The following is a 6,054-nucleotide window of genomic DNA, read 5'->3' on the forward strand; positions in this document are numbered from 1 at the left end:
CGTGCTATATTTTGTTTCAGAAGCAAAGCTTGTCTGCTCTAACCAGCATGAAACCACTTTTATTTGACTATGGGTGGTAAACAATTCAAATCAAGTTAAAATAAAGATTTGCCACAGTGTGTATAAAAAAACTATATGTGTTTGAACAAGAGTCTCCAGAAATGTGTGTGCATAAACATGTACACACACATACACAAGCCTGACCTTTATTGTGGGTGATGTCATGTGCATTGCTTTTACCAGTGTTAGACACAATCAACAGTTACACAAATTAGCTTCTTGCAGGACTTGGATCTTTAAAAAAGGAAAGAACAAATATATCATTTACAATCTTACATCCTTCCCATTCAGGGGAAGAAATTTAGTGTTTATATCTCTGGAAGACAGTGTGTTCCTCTTCCTCAGAAGAAATCTCTGGCTACTCATTGTGCTAAGAATGAAGACAAATTCCAAATACCACTTAAAAATTTATATAGGACCAAAATTTCTTCAAATTTTGGATGAAACGTCTGTAAGAAATAGAATTATACCCAAAGAGTAGACAAGAGCATTTTTCCTATGACAATGATTTTTATTCTGAATTTGAGATCATAACAGATCTAATTTTACCTTATTCATAATAGGCATAACTGTTTTTCCTCTATTCATGCAATTAAACTGAAACCTGAAATGGCAGCTGTGGTTGCAGCATCCCACACAGAGGATACATCTTCATTCTGAGAATAAATGAACAGAGAATACATCAGTCTATTCTGTTTCACACAGATTTCTAATTGTGAAAGTAATAAATTCAAGAAAACTCTTGAAGCTATACATATCATATGTGGTCTTTTGTGATCAAAGTATCTAGCAGAACAAGTATTGGGCCCCTGCTCCCCTCTCATTCTCCATTTATAATTCTCAGACAACACTCATTGCACTTTTCCCAACAGGAATAACTGTTCTGCTTTCCACTCATGTTCCTTTTATTTCTCTGAACTTTTATAATAGCTGCTAGAAAATAACAGTTTTTCTTTCTTTAATGCTGCAAGCCCAGTAAAACTTTTTGACCAACAATGCCTTCCCCTGGTCCATTCCTGCTTTCTCTGCAACAGTTCTAGTTCGATCATGTAATTTCAGGACTCATATCTCCAAGGTCTTCATCCTGAATTTTTCCTTCGATTCTTTATATTTATTAATTAACCTATTTATTTATTTATTTATTTTGTTCCTTCTGTATCCATATAAACATTTTAGAACTATAACTGGAGTTTCTTTTTTTGGTTGGGTATGGTTAGAGTTTAAACATCAACTTAACATGTATTCATAGGAGGGCTTCTGCTAGCTCATTTGTAGCAGTGTAATAAAACCCAGCTGTAGTGAGATCTGCTCTGTTAAGCCTGAGGAATGTGGACAGCCTCTTGAGGAGCAGGTGAGGGGTGTTCTGCAGTCTTCAGGAGCTAGCCTGCTATGGACACTTGCTTCTGAAAGGGGAAACATACCTCTGATCATCTCAAGAGCTTCTGAGAGACCAGCCTCTGCAAAGGAGGAATCATGACTGGTTCAGGGGAGTGGGGAGGTAATGCACATGCCCCTGACTTTGCAGTTAAATTACTTGGCCATTTGGAACACTGCAGTCAATGTTCTCCTCATATTTAAGTATCAGGAGATAGCATGTAGAAACTTCAGTATGTAAGCATAAAACTAGAATATCTTGAATACAGAAAGATGACAGAACTTTTCCCTCCCCTCCCCTCTCTGGTTTTCTAAAGAACAACTGTCTGAATGGCTGCAAGATGCCACAGCTGGGAGTCATAACTAGTAGTTGTGAAAACTTTAATCAGCTTGAACTTGGTTACATGTGGGCATTTTTTCTTAGGAAATCTTAGCCAAGATTTTGCTAGGAAGTTGAAGGAAAATATAGCTGAATATTGGACTATATTAATTCAAGAAAATAAATGGTAAGTAAATAGATGTAAGGGGAGTACTGCTTGCCTTGGTAGTTGTTCAAGATTATTGCTAGTGTTTTCTGGGGGAGGACATTTTGTCTCTTGATTTTAGCTGATTATTTGTTGCCCTTTTCCAAGTGTGTTTTGCACTTTCCTACGTTACTGCTGATACTATGGCTGTCTTTGTGTTTCTGGGTTTGGAAGAGGGCAGTAGTCCTCTGCTTTTTGATGGGGAGTTATGGTTTTGAGTGTTGGAGTTTGAGCAGGAGTTGCCTGATGAGCAGAGGACTTGTGTTCTTGACCATGCGTGTGAAAGAACAACATCTGCCTCAGTGGTTATTACAACTCTTTGTGCGTGCATGCAAAGAAGCTCTTCTTGCAGCTGTGTGTATTTGCTTCCTGTAAAAACCCACTGTCTTGCACAAGATTTAATGATTAAAATCAGTGGTTGAAGAGACTTGGATGCCTTCTCTACGTAGGATCTTCAGTTTCCCTTTCCTTGCCCTTATCTGAGTCTGATACTCAGAGATAAATTGTATCTGGATAGTTCTCTATCACCAGTGAGGTTTTTGTATCACGCTGAATCTCAGCCGCTTGGCATGTGTTCTGGTATACTCCACGCCCCCTTTTGGTCATTTGTCTTTCTGGAATAATAACAGGTTTTCGTCTCTGCATATTTTTGGCTTTTCAGAAGAAAACGTGTTTAAAAACTTATTTCTCTAATTCATGTAGAAATGATCTTTCCTTTTCACAATCAAAGAATTATTTATTGTACTTCCTTCTTTTTTGTATTATAAAGAGGGTTGACAATCAATATTTAGAAGCTTTGTGAACTGCTGAGGGTTGTAAAAAAGGGCTTAGTTTCAGAAGTCTTCTCATGAGACAGAGGTGGATTACAGATTATCAGCAGAGAATCAAGGATGATGATCGAAACATTTGTGACTTACTTACCAGAGGGGAAAAAATGTTTTGTTTCAAAACTGGATTCTCTTTGTGGTATTGTACAGGTAGGCAGTCAGAACCAGACTTCTTCAGTTCCGTGAGAGGGGCAGCATTCATCTTTAGAAGCAGTGGCATGAATCTCAACCTACCCCTTTGTGAGCATGTACAGGAAAATGCAGAGACCTGGAAGTAGTGTTGCTCTCCTAGCAGTAAAATTACTCTCAGCTGAATATCCAGTGCTTCAATCTGCATTGGATGATACCAAGTGAATGGCATTAGAATGAACAGAGAAGTTGGGGATATGGAAAAGCAGGGTCTCTTGTTAAGTCTGTGCATGCTGTAGCAGGCAGTACTATTGGGATGAGAGCTTATATCTGTAAGATACAGAAGTTTTTAACCTGTATGTATTGTAAGTACTGGATGGAGCATCACGGTAACTGAAACTCTAGGTCCTGCTTCTTCCTTGGCATTGATCATAATTTGGCTGCATCTACAAAGAGGAGATTAGTGCCTTCACAGGGAGCTGGCATCTACTGTCTTCCCTCATGACTTCCCAAGTAAGTGCTCGTTATGTAGATCCATCCCTACAGTAATGCCTGGCATCTCTCTTGTACTCAATAGTAATTTTATAGTTTTTTATCACACTTGGAAACAAATAGCATTAAGATTGCATGTCTCTACTGCTTCCCAAAGAGCTCTACCTGACCAAGCTTCTCAGGAGAGTGCCACTGCATGCTAGTGCATGGGATTAGCTGGAGATACAGTGCAGCAGGATGTTATGGTTTAGGTTATACTTTTCTACTCTTGTGTCAAGTGTTCTTCCCCCTTTCCTTTGCAGATGTTAGGCAGGGTTGATGGTAATCACTTAGCACCAGGAAAAAGATTAAAGGAAAAAAAGAATCCACAGCCTTGAAGTACTGGGTAGTGAGCCTATCCTTGCAATTACCGAAGCTTTCCTGTAAACTGTGTTACAGATGTGCCTCAAATTTAGCTCCTCCATTCAGGAAGGAAACTTGCTGTTTCTCCTCAATAAATTCTTTTTTTATTCTTATCAGAATCTTTAAGACTTATGAGTTCTTCTGTATCCTCTCCAACACTTCTGTCAAACACTGACAGAACTTATCAAAGGAGGTACTCTGCTATCTGTATCCAGTCCTGTAAAGGTATTTTGTAAGCTACATGTTGTACAAGCTAAGAAAATAGCCTTTGTCTAATATTCTTTATCATAGATTGAGCATCCCCAAATAAACTATTGAATTTCAACACAATTTCACTTTCATGTAGAGAATCAGTAGGCTTTTGATCTCCATGTACATCCTATGTATATATCCATGTATATATACACACACCGAGTTCCTTTGTACTGGTTAATCAAGTTCTGCTAACAGAGATGTAACGCAAACACAGGAACCACGGTCTGTTTGTTGCATGTATATGTAGAGCAACGATAGCTGTTTAAGGTAGCTGATGGGAATTGTTTTGATAAGCATAATTAGTGCCCCAAATATGAACATAAGGTAGCTGTGTGACCTGCTTCTGAAGCAACAAGGCACAGGAGCAATTATCACTGAATTTGATGAAAGTGGGAAGGATGAGAACAGAGTCACATCCACTATGATTCTCTGTAGTGTGACTTCACTGTAGGTGTTGATGAATGGGTGGGAGAGTTTATGTCCCATAAGCTTAAATGGCAGCATGGAATAAGTCCTGAAAAAAAAAAAATTGCCTGTGAAAATCTGCCAAAACAAAGAATGCTGTGATTCCAGTTGAGATACTGTGGCTATTGTTCTGTTCATATTATTAAAGCTAATGGATTTTCAATCAAAGGCAGCCATATACCTCAGGGATTAATATATTCTGTTTATGTCTGGGTCTTTCATCTTTTACATGAAAGCTCCACTGACTTCCAGATTTGGTGAACTACAGCCCTAGTAAGATAATGCAGATTCCCAGGACAGTCTTTATAGCCTTTCAGATCTGCATGGGCTGAGCTTAAGGGAAAAGAAGGTTTAGGTATAAATATTATAATGCAAGCTTATTTGTACTGGAAAGGCTGCTGATGCATCTTCAGTACACACAGAATGTCACCTGGCAAGTTGTTTTTGTAAAACATTCTGCATGTGCCTTTATATTGGTTGTGGTTTACTTTTATCATTATGTATGTATTTTTGTCTTAGATTTTTATTTTAGTTTTACTTTAATTAGAGGTACAATACTTTTTAGGAAAAGGGTAACTCATGACTGTATGAACTACCTGAATAAAAGGAGGGGCTCTTCTTTTAAGTATTGAGAAAATTATAGAACCATATGTGCTGTTGGCTTTCTCCCCTGTTCTTTTTTCACAAAAGGTGATGTGCAGTGTATGTGTTTATTTCCCCTAGAGGTAGGTATTGGGTTTATTCACACTTCTACCAAGTATACAAACCACAAATTGTGGCTTTTATGGCATTTTCAATACAGGTTGTTTAGTAAAGGATTTTAAAATGGATTCAAGGGTGCTTTCCTGTAAGTATTTGTAAATTTGTCCTAAAATCAAGTCTGGAGAATGGAAGTACTGGATGTTGTCTAAAGCCAGAAAAATGAAAGAAAAGCTTGCTTCTGGCAGCAGGATTGACAAGTGTTTCAAGGGCAGTGACTCTTCAGCTCCACAGGCTGACCTGGGTGCTGCCTGTGGGGAATATGAGAATAACAACTTTACCCAGAAAGCATCTAAAATAATTCAATGTAAATTCATAGAATCAAAGACTAGTTTTAGTGGGAAGGGAACTTAAAGACCATCTGGTTCCAACCCCCTGCCATGGACAGGGGTAAAGAATTTCTTCATGTCTAATCTAAATCTACTTTATTTGAGTTTAAAGCCCCCTTGTCCTGTCTCTACACCCCCAACAAAGAGTCCCTCCCCAGCTTTCCTGTACCCCCCTTTAGGTACTGGAAGGCTGCTGTAAAGGTCTCCCTGGAGCCTTCTCTTCTCCAAGCTGAACAACCCCACCTCCCTCAGCCTGTCTTGGTAGTAGAGGTGCTCCAGCCCTTTGATTATCTTTGCGGCCCTCCTCAGGAGTCCTTCTAATATATCCATGTCCTTGTGCTGAGGGCCCCAGAGTTGAACACAGCACTCCAGGCAGGGTCTCATGAGAGCAGGGCAGGAGGGGAGAATCATCACTCTTGCTCTGCTGGCCATGTTGCT

This window comes from Anas platyrhynchos, chromosome 5 (assembly GCF_047663525.1).
Source record: "Anas platyrhynchos isolate ZD024472 breed Pekin duck chromosome 5, IASCAAS_PekinDuck_T2T, whole genome shotgun sequence".
NCBI lineage: Eukaryota > Metazoa > Chordata > Aves > Anseriformes > Anatidae > Anas > Anas platyrhynchos.